The sequence below is a fragment of the Lepus europaeus genome, chromosome 3, assembly GCF_033115175.1.
Source record: "Lepus europaeus isolate LE1 chromosome 3, mLepTim1.pri, whole genome shotgun sequence".
Lineage (NCBI taxonomy): Eukaryota > Metazoa > Chordata > Mammalia > Lagomorpha > Leporidae > Lepus > Lepus europaeus.
The window spans coordinates 105,281,860-105,295,814 of record NC_084829.1 but is presented as its reverse complement, the minus strand read 5'-3'; the positions used below and the strand labels follow the sequence as shown (position 1 = coordinate 105,295,814).

General features: G+C 39.4%; 1 protein-coding gene across 2 annotated transcripts in view; it reads left to right on the top strand.

Moving 5' to 3' along the window:
- PDSS2 (decaprenyl diphosphate synthase subunit 2) overlaps window positions 1-13,955 on the top strand; it is a 290,238-nt gene that overhangs the window by 185,105 nt on the left and 91,178 nt on the right. The gene's annotated exons all lie outside the window — the stretch shown is intronic.

The following is a 13,955-nucleotide window of genomic DNA, read 5'->3' as shown; positions in this document are numbered from 1 at the left end:
ATTTTTTATGACTTACTCATCCTACCAATTTCCCATTTTCCTATGTTACTGGGTTCTTGTCTGAATTTCTGTGTGATGAGTTTATCTCTGGACTTCTCCCAGGACAGACCATTAGATAAATAGTTCTGCAGTCAGATGGAATCCAGAGCTGTTTTATAATTGCCAAGGGTAAAATTAGCAAAGTCAATTATTCTCCCTTTGGCTTTTCCCTGAAGATATTAGGGGTCTTCAAGGTAATTGCCTTAGGTAACACTTAGATATTTAAATATCTCCAACTATAGAAATTGGTATATTAATCCTCTGGTAATTGTCTTCATACTATTATAGCCAGAATCACTAAGTGCAAGTTAACAAGATTTTGAATTCAAGAGTGGGTTGAAAAATTAATGCTTGCGTTTTCATTCATTTTCAATTATGGGACATAAGGGCAACTTTATATTTTAGTACTTTATTGTATAAAGACAGGACTAAGAGACCTTAGAATGCCTCTTTCTAAACCGTAAATTTCCCAACTCCATGGAGGTTACTCTGTCTTGTGTTCATGTACAACATTATTGAATGCTGAAAAGATAGGGTCATGCCAGAATCTAAAATTTTAGTGTTTGAGCATTAAGCTATCAATGAGATATGCTAACCATTTGGAGTGAGGGGAAACGTGAAATGGGAAAACACTATAAATTAGAAATCTAGATGGCCATTACAGGTCTTGTGTGGTCCCTGTAGCAGACTGGATTTATATTTTAGGATTAGCCATAGTGCAAAATAATAAGACTGTGAATTATTAGCTGTTGTCTTTTTTTTTTTTAAGATCTTTTATTTTACATGTGTAGATAGCATAGTATTTAAAGAATTCAGTTTGTCATGTTTTTTTTTTCATTTTTTTAATTTTTGTAGTCATTTTAATTTAATTGACCTATCCCTGTACTTCAAGTGGTAGACTGTGAGTTAGCCTGGGTGTTTTAAATACCCAAGAGTATTGCCATGATGTCACTCCTTGGGGCTGTTCTATTAAGCATTAGTGATTTATGTTTCTAAATAACCCGTGGCACAGATGTACTCCTTACATAGCTGATGTATTTCCTTATGTTAACTTTGTTTTCCTAAAGGCATAAATATGTTGTTTACGAGGAAGAATTTTGTTTGTATAAATATGTTCAATTTATGCATATAAATCTTTTACACTGTCTATATATTTTAATAAAGAAGCTGCTATTGTTTAATCCATGTTGTCTTTTATATTCATTTTACTTTCAAATTCATTTATAAGTGAAACCTTTTAATATTTCCTTATATCAATTTAAACTAGGCACTACAAGAATAGTGTATATTTATAGTTTTGCCAGCGCTGTTTTACTTGTGGAAATTATTGAACTAATGTCTTGTTTAGCCCATTAGATCGATCGCCAGGATCAGTGTTTGCACTGCATATAGACCTAGCCCATTGAATGCAGAGCCCCATGACCAGGGTAAATGGGCACAGAAGGTAACTGGGGGTCATATCCTGGTACTACCATCTCTGTGATCGACTAAATGGAGAAGTCAAGATGGCATCCCCCAGAAGAGTCTCCAGCTTTTTTATTGTCTGCTAACATAGTCATATACTGAACAGAGATTGTAGCCATTTTCTGAGCCTGCTTCCTTAGTCTTTAAGGAACAAATAATACATACTTAGTATGAACAAAGTGTACTAGAAATCAGAAGAGAAATATATCTTGAGCTTTCCTCATTCTGATGCTATCAAACAATAGAAGATTGTATTTCTTTGGCATAGGAAGGTCAAAGGTCACAGCAGTGGCCATTACACTGAGCGTCCATCAAATCAGGAATCTGACAAGGAAGAAGAGCAAGGGAAGCTCACACATTTCTTTTATTTGCCTGCCATTCAAAAATGCCCATTAAAAACAAAATCTGTGTTCTACAAAAATGCATCTTCTGAAATGAGTAAGGTTGAACTCCACAATATGGTTGGCTGTGAGAGGGAAATGTATTGATTTAGCAATCTTAGGATACATTTAGCAACCTCATTTCTAAGTCCCATTTTGCACTTTCTAGAAGTAAATTTAATTAAATCAATTTTTCCATCCTCCATTTTCACTAACATAAATTGCTATTTCTCTAAAGCCAGAAAGAGGGAAAAAAATCTATTCTCAAGCTAGTTAGTCAGTGCTCTTTTTTTGCCTTTCTGATAATCTTACCCAAGAACTTCCCGAGTTATGAGTTTACAAAAATGCTAGGCAGTGAACAGCTGATTCCTTCCTCTGGATCCCTAGCTCCCTGACCCAGCGTCTCTTTACCTCCACAGACTGTGCATGGTTCCCCTTCACAGTCTCAGTCTCTCACTCTCTGTCTCTGTCTCTGTCTCTCTCTTTTTAAAGATTTATTTATTTATTTGAAAGGCAGAGTTACAGAGAGCAGAGGAAGAGAGAGAGAGAAAGAGGTCTTCCATCTGCTGATTCACTCCCCAGATGGCTGCAGTGGCTGTTCTGGAGCCAGGAGCCAGGAGCTTCTTCCTGGTGTCCCACATGGCCCAAGTCCTTGGGCCATCTTCTACTGTTTTCCCAGGCCAAAGCAGAGAGCTGGATCGGAAGTGGAGTGGCCCAGTCTCCAGCCAGCACCCATATCGGATGCCGGCTCTGGATGCTGGCACTGTAGGCAGCAGCTTTACCCGCCACGCCACAGCACTAGCCCCTCTCTCTCTCTCTCTCTCTTTAAGATTTGTTTATTTTATTTGAAAGGCAGAGTTAGAGAAAGAGAGAGAGAGAGAGCTTCTGTCTGCTGGTTTACTCCCCCAAATGGTGGCAATGGCCATAGCTGGGCCAGACTGAAGCCAGAAACTGAGAGCTCATTTCAGGTCTCCCATGTGGGTGCAGGAGCCCAAGCACTTGGGCTCTTCCACTGCTTTCCCAGACCCATTAGAAGGGAACTGGATCTGAAGTGGCACTGCTGGGACTTGAACCAACACCCACATGGGATGCTGGCATTGTAAGCAGTGGCTTAACCCACTACACCACAGTACCGGCCCCCACATTATCTCTTACTCAGTTAGCTTCAACTTTAGACAACTCTTTTCTTCCAGTTTTTCATTCTTCCTTCTCTTACCCATTATTTCAGAAAAATTACCATACACCTTTTTGTCATCTCCTTGCTCCTTTCAAAAGAAAAGAAAAAAAAAAGGCCAAGAACCTTTACTTGGGGCTGGAAAACATCAGAGTAAATCTTGGCATACTCTTGTGTTAATAAAAAATAAAATTATATAATTATATTATTAGAAATGAAATAGATATATGAAAGAAACAGTGTTTATTAAACCAAATTTCCCTTTAACTGTCGAGATTTAAATATATTTAACAAGTATTTTCTATTCAGATTTGTTCCACTGTGTTGTTTAATTGAGGGTTTTATAAGAGTGTGGCTTTCTACTATTCTATTTTTAATTAGTATATGGTATTTCTAAAATTGTAAACTAACCAAGCTTTTGTGGACTGCCCTCTAAACAAATTTTTTTTTTTAATTTTCACTTTCTTTGAAAAGGAGAGAGACAGAGATAGTTTATCTGCTGATTCACTCCCAAAAGGCCCGCAACAACTGGAGTCTGGCTGGGCCAAAGCCAAGAACCCAGAACTCATTCCAGGTCTCCTACGTGGGTGACAGGAACTCAGCTACTTGAACCATCACCTGCTGCCTTCTGGCATGCCTGTTTTACCTGGAGTCAGGAGCAGAGCTGAGCACTGCTAAAACCCAGGCACTCCAAAATGGGATGCACACTTTCCAAACAGTGTCTAAACTGCTGTGTCAGATGTGTGAGCTGCCCGTGTATTACATTGATATGTTGGGGAAATGCGCTATCAACTCCAAATAACTGACTTAAGTAGGAGATTCCAAAATGCAGGGCATACATAATTTGGGGCCTGCTCTGGTAGACTAACACTGTATCTGAATACCATAAGCAAAAGAAATTTAAGACTATCCAAAAGAATCTGTGTAATCATTTTTCATTAATAACCACATATAGCTCGTTTGTGTTGATATGCTTTTGGTTTTAGCATTTCCACCATTTTTTTAAATTCTTAGAGTTGTAAATACTCAACGAAAAAATGTTCTCTAAGCCAAAGTTGGCTTATAGGGCCTAAGCCCAGGAGCAAATTTTATTTATTTAGCAATAGTGATTGGAGAGAGCCCTTTCTGACAGCTAATGACCTACTGGAGGACATGTGTGCCCAAGGCAAAGCTGAAGGCCATTGGCCCAACAGGTCATTAACTGACAAATGCCTGACCCCGAGGTCATTTCTAATACTGTAAACTGTGAAAACATTAAAGTGAGTTTGTTGGAAAGTATGGCTGTGCCAAGGAAGCTTCTTTTTATACATTTTGGAAAATGTATTCAATTTGTTGTCATTCATTTGGCTTAACTGTCTTTGTTCTGGGGCCATTTTCACTGTGCATAATAAGTCAGCCAGACTTCAGAAAACACCAAAATGGAGAAACTACATTGTATATCCAATCATTGGTTTTTAAAGGCCAGCTTCCCTGTTGAGAATATCAGAGTAACTATTTCATTACTAGTAGCAGTTTCAGCTATACTCTGTGGATCATTTATATTTTCATAATGTAGTGAGCTCTATAGCACTTAGCTGTTTTATATTTGTAGAGATGACATATAAAGCTACAAAGAGAAGTGAAAAGAGCACTGGTGTAGAATTCTGTGGACCTAGTTTCTAACCTTGGCTTTTTTTGCTTTTCCTTTCTTTCTTTCTTTTTCTTCCAACTAGCCATTTATCATTGAACTACTCATTATATTTCTCAGAATTCCAGGTTCAGGCCATTCATCTTCTTCTCCAGACTATTTATCTAAGGTCTTAATACCCCATTTTTTTATCATTGAAATCAGAAACTTCATAGCATAGAAAATTTAATCTTTATTACAATGATTACCAAATATTTTTAAAACCCTAACTTAAATTTCTGAGTGCTTACTACATGGTGGGAACTATATTAAATGCTTTATGTGTACTAACCAATTTTTTGTCACCCAAGGTAAGATTAAGAAATTTCCCTGAGGTAACACCACTAACAAGTGGGAGAGCTGCTGTGTAAGTCCAGGCTGTCTGGCTCCAGAATCCTCATGTTTGGCTGAAGTAGAAAACTACCTAACCAGCAAAGTACCATGACATATATTTTGCCAGCAATTTTGTAGTTATAGATCCTAGAATTTGTATCTTAAGCTATCAGTTTCTAAATTTCAGAATAAATATTTCAGTACAAGCATCAATAGTGACATCAGGAAATACTTTAGAAAAGTAATAAACAAAAGCAACTTTGTTGCTTGTCTGTGAAGTCAGCATTGTGCCCATCTCCATCCTTGTCGGTTCCAGGATTCTAAATTTCTGAGTGTTGTTAAGAAAGAACCTGGGGCAGCATTGTGGTGTTACAAGTTAAGCCACTGTCTGCAACACCATGTGGGACAGCTTCAAGTCCCAGCCACTCCACTTCTGATCCAGTTCCCTGCTAATGCATTCCCTGCTAATGCATCAGGGAAAGCACAGAATATGGGCCAAGTGCTTGGACCCCTGCCACCCACATGGGAGACCCAAATCTGGCTCCTGGCTCCTGGCTTTGGTCTGGCTCAGCCCTGGTCATTGTGGTCATTTGGGGAGTGAACTAGCAGAAGGAAGACCTCTCTGTCTCTGACTTTGCCTTTCAAATAAATAAATAAATCTCCCTCTGCCTCTGTAACTCTACCTTTCAAGTGAATAAATGAATCTTTAAAAAAAATAAAAAAGAAAAGAAGAATCTGAATTTGCAGGGTATAATCATATCATGAAAGCAGCGTGCCGTATGAAGAAAAACAGAGTACTCCAGAAAAAATTGTTAATAAAATCAGGGCTACCGTAGAAAATCCAAAATCTTTCAGAAGTGTCAGAGATCTGAAGATTTGCTTGTGTTTTTTAGCAATCTAAACGGATACCCAAATTAGTGAACTTGCCTTCTTAGCAGATTTGTGTTGAGAAACTTGTATGGCTTCATTTGTTTGAATATGTTATAAAAGCTGCAATATGAAAATGTAAAAATGAGTAGTGATTAAGCAAAATAATAGTTGTTCAAATTTATTTTAAGGTACTTGTGATTTATACAACTGATTCACATAAAAATATTAGGAATTCAACAGAATTTTTTGTGTTCATTATGCTAAGTCTTGAAGATACCTGTTTGAGTCAATTGTACACTTTTCTATAGACTGAGGACTTTCTAACCCAGGAATAGCCCTTATTTGATTCAATGGTATAGTGCAGCCAGTAACAAATTTCTACTACTGGATTTTTTTGAAAAAAAAAGAAAAAATAATTTCCTAATTTTCTCGAATACAGTCCCAGTACACCAATTTTTTTTTTTTTTTTTTTTTTGACAGGCAGAGTGGATAGTGAGAGAGAGAGAGACAGAGAGAAAGGTCTTCCTTTGCCGTTGGTTCACCCTCCAATGGCCACCGCGGTAGGTGCGCTGCGGCTGGCGCACCACGCTGATCCGAAGGCAGGAGCCAGGTGCTTCTCCTGGTCTCCCATGAGGTGCAGGGCCCAAGGACTTGGGCCATCCTCCACTGCACTCCCGGGCCACACAGCAGAGAGCTGGCCTGGAAGAGGGGCAACCAGGACAGAATCCGGCGCCCCGACTGGGACTAGAACCCAGTGTGCCGGCGCCACAAGGCGGAGGATTAGCCTGTTGAGCCACGGTGCTGGCCACCAATTATTTTTAAAATTCCATTGAGCTATAGGTTTTGAAGAGCTGCAAAATATTTGGAAGAAATACAATTTAGTTCTAGACAAGATACATGGATTTTAATTGCCTATGAGTCATGCTTTTCTTTTTGTGCATACCTTGGGATGTCTGAACTACACACATCTGCCCTTCATGTGGCCCAGTGTGAAGAGGCAGTGATTGAGCTGAAAAGTGAACTGTGCTACCCCGAAGATACTGCAGTCCTGGCATTTGCAAACTTTCTTTACATGTCCTAGGAAATTACTGAAATGTTAGCTCTTTGGCCAAATGTAGTCTAAGCCAATTTGTTTCCATGAATCTACCAGGATCAAAGCTAAGAGTCAACATCAGTGGGGCCGGTGCTGTGGCATAATGGGCTAAGCCTTTGTCTGTGCCGCCGGCATCCCATATGAGCACCAGTTCAGATCCCAGCTGCTCCTTTTCTGATCCAACTCCCTGCTGATGGCCTGGGAATGCAGTAGAGGATGACCCAAGTGCTTGGGCCTCTGCACCCATGTGGGAGACCTGAAAGAAGCTCCTGGCTCCTGGCTTCAGATCAGCGCAGCTCCAGTCATTGCAGCCATCTGGGGAATGAACCAGTAGATGGAAGATCTCTCTCTCTCTCTCTCTCTCTAACTCTGCCTCTCAAATAAATAAATAAAATCTTTAAAACAAATCTGTAATATAATCCTACAAAATTGAAATATACCTAATAGAATATCGCCCATTGTACCCAAGAATAATTCCATTTAATCCTGTCTTTTTACCTTCAGTTAATTTCATGTTTCTCATATAAAGTAATAAAGAACTTAACAGCTTTAAATGTATATTTCAGAATAACAATGGCTTGTCAAAAATTGAGGCCCCCTCATTAAGACACAGACCAAGGTATGAGGTGTACATGAGGTAATTAGCATAATTTCAAACCACAGATCACATCCCGTTCATTAATGAGTGATCAGATCAATGTAGTGGATCATTATTGACACTTTTTAAAACTGAAATGCAATAGAAAATAGAGGCATAAAGAAATTTGTCTTATGAAACATTTGGTTTATTTACATATGTATGCATAACATGCATGTGTATATTGCTGTGTCGTACATGAAGTACAGTTCTTACTGTGGGTTGCGATTTAAAAATTTTGAAAGCCACTACTATAAGACAACAGTGTAGCCAACAACAGCCTTTCTGTGGACATCACTGAGGAGGCCCTCAGATGAAGAAGCAGTGAAACCAGAAGGGAGGTTATCAGTCACACTGAAAAATGTGGATGCATCACTGATACGGCAGGCACGATCTCTCAAAATTCAGTCAGAACAACTTGTAACCGTGCCTCTGAGACCATGTGGGCAAGTGCTGAGTGGAACATCCTACACACAACAGACTTCCTATTCGAGAATTCCCACGTCATGGAAAGTGGAATATACAGCAACTCACAGCTGGGTGGTAGTATCACAAATGCTATTTTGTGACTAAGCATCCAATTCTCATCCACTGTTTATAGCTTTTGTAGTGATGCAAAATACTTGATACAACCAACTTTTAAAAACCCACGGGAAAGCAACTGCTTTTCCTTTATTTCTTAATGAAAATTTTCATCTTAAGCATTTTAAATTATCTGCCACTTTTTCAGGAACCTAGTCATTGTTTAATCCAGTAAATAATTAGTTGGCACTGGTCAATGACCAAAAAATAAGCCAAGGACCCCGCACTTTAATTCAGAAAATGAATTCAACTTTTTTTATCTTTTAAAATTGTTACTAAAAGAAATGCATATTTTTGGCTAGTTAATTAACTACCTCACAATGGTAAACAGCTGCATAGTTAAATAGTGCTGATCTGGAGGCTTATTGCTAAGCACAGATAACCTGTCAACCAGCTAAGCATACCGAGGCCCCTAAATGTCATGGTTTGCCCTAGTTCTTGCCACTTACCTATGTGTTAATGATCAAAGGCAAATTAATGACCTTTATCTTTAGAACATCATTTATCCAGATCAGATGAATGTATCCTTTAAAATGTTGAATAAAAATGTACTGCCCAAAAATGTACAGTGTAATACACTTGTGCATGAGACATGATCTGACAGTGGCGTTTTAACAAGAAACATCTTTGTGTATGTTAATTGAACAGAGGAATCAGGACAGATCCTTTGGGGAGTGCCTTAAGGGTGCAACTGGGCTAATGAGACTAGCTTCATTAGTACAGTGGCAGGCACATAGTAGGGTCTTAGCAAATGTTTCTAGAATGAATACAATGCCACTATGAACTCAAAGCTCAACTCTTCATATTCAAACCATTTTTTCTAAACTGTGACCTGTTTCAAATCGTGTCGGTGGCAATTTTATACTTTGGTTTTGTTCACTAAATTTCCCTGAAACCTCTTTAATAAATGTTACCAGTCATTGGTTTATAAACCAATGTATCAGCTGTTCTAAATTAAAAATTAAGATTATCAATTTGCTTAGTTTTTTGCTGCACCTGTCCTATTGGTAGTTCCATCTCTCTCTCGCTGCCTCTGCTCTCCCCTCTTTGCCAGAAAGAACTTCCAGCTCAGTAGAACAGATTGCCATCCCTCCCACAAATAAGCAAGGCCTTACACATTTGGCAGCACTGAAAAAGGCGTCCTTCAAAAAAGCCAGTGAGGAGCTTCCTCCAGAACTCCTGTGAGTTAGTGGTATGCTCATTGCAACAGACCTTTCATCATTGTCTTCATTAAACCTGGGCCTTGTCTGATAGGAAGGAGTGGAGACAGCCATTCTTTCCTAGGCCCCAGTGATGGCTTTATCAAAGCCTCTCATTTATATTAATCAGCATGCAGAGTAGGGCTCATCTGGGTTGTCTGTGCCCAGGTGGTGGGTGAGTAGATTTACCTCTTGCTTGGCCACTGCTGGTGCTCCCTGTGTTCTCTGCTGTGGCTGCCAGCCTGCAAGCTCGGGCTGAGTGCTGGGAACGCCAGGAACGCCATCCTCCCGGAACGAGGTGATTTGCTTTAACCCTCTTTGTAAATGATGAAGTGCTTTATAAATGTTAGACATTATTATCTGCCTCTGTGGGAGAGCACTGCAGCCAGTCCCTCTCTGCCTTCCCTTGGTAATGCAAATTTTGGCCATCTTTGCTTGCATCTCTCAAATAACCCTGTGCATCATTGTGTAAAGAGGAACTAAAGACTACCACTAACTGCTCCGGGTCCCCTTCACAGCCTATTCAGTGCTTTCTCTCTATGAAAACACTTGTAAGATACTTTCACGGATAACATCACTGATTTTTGTGGCTTAGAAAGGGATCTTTGCAATATCACTTCAAATGCCAAAGTTCCTGGTAAAGGATGTATTTATGCTAAATCCTTCTCTTTATTCCTCCCAAAATGTGTAAGAGAAGGATGTTTTCCCTTTACTCCTACTTCATGCATTGCTATTTGTTCCTAAGGCAGAGGAAGGAGTGCAGTAAATTAGTGTGCAATTAATGCTATCAGCAGTGCAAAAGCGAGCACGCATGCACACACACACACACACAGTTTCCTTTGCTAGCAGGTGTTGAGTAGTAAAGGCTGAGGGGCCCCATGTTCATTTGCTTCCTAAATAGAATGATGGATCACACACTGTTATTCTGCACTGTAGTAAAGACATCAATAAAATAGCTTCTTAAGGGAAGAATGCTTAAAGCAGATTATAAATCAGGAGCGGCCCCCACAGTTTTCATACACTGAGCAAACTAAGTTCTGAAGCACCCATCTTTGAGTAAACCATGTTACCACATCAGCTCAGCTCACACAGACTGGAGTTTTCACTGAACCCCATGAGTTTATAGCTACCGTTCTTTCTAAAGATTGTGTTGCATTTTACTTTTAATTTAGGATAGGCACTCCTTTGCTCAAACCAAAATGGTCTAGTGTGCTAGTTACATATCTACAATCTGTTGAATCTATTCTGTCTATCAGGTGTTGACTGACAGTATTCCAGAATTGCATGTATGGAAAAAGCCACAATTTGTCTACTCAGAATGCTTCCCACCACTTCCTGATCCTACTTTTTTTTTTTTTTTTTTTTTGGTGACAGGCAGAGTTAGAGAGAGAGAGAGAGAGAAAGAGAAAGGTCTTCCTTTTTTCCATTGGTTCACTCCCAAAATGGCCAGCGCGATCTGAAGCCAGGAGCCAGGTGCTTCCTCCTGGTCTCCCATGTGGGTGCAGGGCCCAAGCACTTGGCCATCCTCCACTGCACTCCCGGGCCATAGCAGAGAGCTGGACTGGAGGAGGAGCAACCGGGGCAGAATCTGGCGCCCCAACCGGGACTGGAACCCGGAGCGCTGGTGCCGCAGGCTGTTAAGCCACGGCGCCGGCCCATCATGTACCTTTTGTGAACATATTTGTCATCTTAGTTTTTCAATTAAATATTTTCATTCAATTATAGTTACCCTTGCCAAAAGACAAAGAATGATGCAATTATGTATTCCTTTAATATTTCTTATTTAAGAAATTAATTTCAGGGTTGGTGTTGTGGCACAGTGGGTTAAACAGCCACTTGCATTGTGGGTGTCCTTGTCAGATTGCCTGATTTGAGTCCCAGCTATTACAGTTCCAATCCAGCTTCCTGCTGGTGCATCCTGGGAGGCAGCAGGTGATGGTTCAACTGCCTGGACTCTTGTGCCCCTGTGAGAGACCCAGGTTGATTTTCTGGCTCTTATCTGTGGCCTTTCAAAGCTTTTTCTCTCGGTTTCAAATCAATGAAAGAAAATAAACATTTTGTAAAAAGAAATTAATTGCAAAAGTAATATCTCTTCTTGATAGAATTTTTTAAATATTTATTTATTTATTTATTTGAAAGACAGAGTTACAGAGAGGGAGAGAGACAAAGAGATCTTCCATCTGCTGGTTCACTCCCCAAATGGCCAAAACCAGGATCCTGGAACTCCGTCTGGAACTCCCATGTCGGTGCAGGGGCTTCAAGGACTTGGGCCATCTTCTTCTGCTTTCCCAGACACACTGTCAGAGAGCCAGATCGGAAGTGGAGCAACTGGGCCTTGAACTGGCGCTCATATGGGATGCTGGTGTTGCACGTGGCAGTTTAACCTGCTATGTCACAACACCAGCTGCTCCTTGCTATAATTTTTAAAATAAAAGCAACAAAAAGGGATTTATATATGCACTGGGCAGATCACCCTGGGCTGGATGTGTTCAAGTCCCCTGTGCTATTCCTGATTTTCATAATCTCTTCCCTCCCTTTACTTGTTAACTTCAAGAAGTCCAATACTTTTTCTTTAATGGTTGACTTTTACTGTTGAGGTGTATTCTGTTTAAGTGTGGCCATTTACAAGTACAGATCATTTATAAATTCATAATTTATATTTATTTATTATAATTTATATTTGCTAATTACATTAAGAATAAGAGGACAACTTGTTCTTGTTGCTTCTACCTGGTGTGGAATTTCAGGAAAGTAAAGGAACTCACTAGTTATTCAGAGACAGATCCACTGTTAAAAGTTCATACCATCGTTTTGACATTTAGTGTCAGACTTTCTCTTTGTAAATCCTTCTTCACGTTACAGCTGCTGGTCCCAGAGCTCGAACTGTTTCAAAACCATAACATTTCTTAGTGAGTGATTGATCTGTATTATGTGTCCAGCCATCAGGGAGATCTTGGGATGTTGCTTGTATAAACTGTAACCCAATCTGATGCAGTGCATTTAGTTACAGTCTTTCATAGACCTATTGGCGATACTCAATCCTCCTGGATTTGGGAATAGAGCTTATCTGATACCTTCGGGGGAAAAAAAATCCATTCATTTTCCTCTTTTCCCCACTTAAATAACTCAACACATCTGGTAACACTGTAGGATCATTGTCCTCCCAGTTCCTCTGCAGCTCATATTGCTACAATATTTTTTAAGTATTTGGTTACCTAAAGGACAATGTGATTTTAAAAAGGGGGTGGTGGCTGTATAGGTCTTAGAAATTAACCCATCTACAGAGCTAGAAAAGAAATAAGCCTTTAATCAGCAAAATTTCCATATCAGCAGCCCTGTGTATGTTATACAGTACGAATGTAAACATCAAATTGGAGATGAATGCTCATGTGTTAACATTTTAAAACAAATCTTTCTACAAATTAATGTAATTCGCCTCTAAGAAAATGTTTATTAAATACAGGGTACCTGAGATTGAAGTATCTTGTTGTTTGGGTCTGTATCCTTTGGCTTAATGTGTTCAGTTACAAGAATGATAAAAGCTGAAACCAAATCCTTTAATTCAATCAGAACAGAGCTGAGTTTTAGGAGCAGAGTGGAAATCAGATACAGGGCTGCATAATATAGGAAGTTAAATACACAAGATATTAAGACTTCGTAAGAAGCGGATGGGGTTGCCTGGAGGAATTTTTGTTTGAAATGGCTGCAGTGAACATTATCATAAATACCACCTTTTTATCCTCTTGAATTAAGATTCTTTATGCAAACAACTCTAAATTGTGCAGTAGTTCCAAAGAGACCATTTACTGTTTTCTGCTTGTTTTACATTCTGGAACAAGTTCAAAGCTTTTGATTTTGCTTGATTTTTTTTAATAGTCTGAGCCTTGAAAATAATACAGGTTTGATGAATAAGATTTCAGCATGTGGTTCTGTAAAAATGTTCAGTGTTTATGGTACATTTGACCTAGGGGCCTTACACCAAATAGATCTGTAGCGCATTTTAAGTACAACAGAATGAACACGTTTGAAAGGTTAACCATTCTCTTGCTTTTGCTTTTCTTTCTGTATTAAGTATGAAAATTAGCATTGCAATGGCTCCCAGAATGGGAATACTGAAAAAGTATCCACCTGATAGAAATAAACATGCAGAAGATAAATTAAGATTTCATTATTTATATGAAACTTAAGCTGTGTTCACAATGGTTATTATAGGATTTTCATGTATATTAGTTAAATGCTGTTCTTATATGATTTTTTAACTTAAGCTTTGATTTTAAAAAATTGGATCACAGCTTAAATATCCAGGTGGGCAATGCCATTTGCCAGGATCTTTGCATATAAATCTCTTTTTTCTTTTTAAAGATTTTTTTTTTTTTTTGACAGGCAGAGTGGACAATGAGAGAGACAGAGAGAAAGGTCTTCCTTTGCCGTTGGTTCACCCTCCAATGGCCGCCGCAGCCAGTGCGCTGCAGCCAGCGCACCGCACTGAGCCGATGGCAGGAGCCAGGTGCTTCTCCT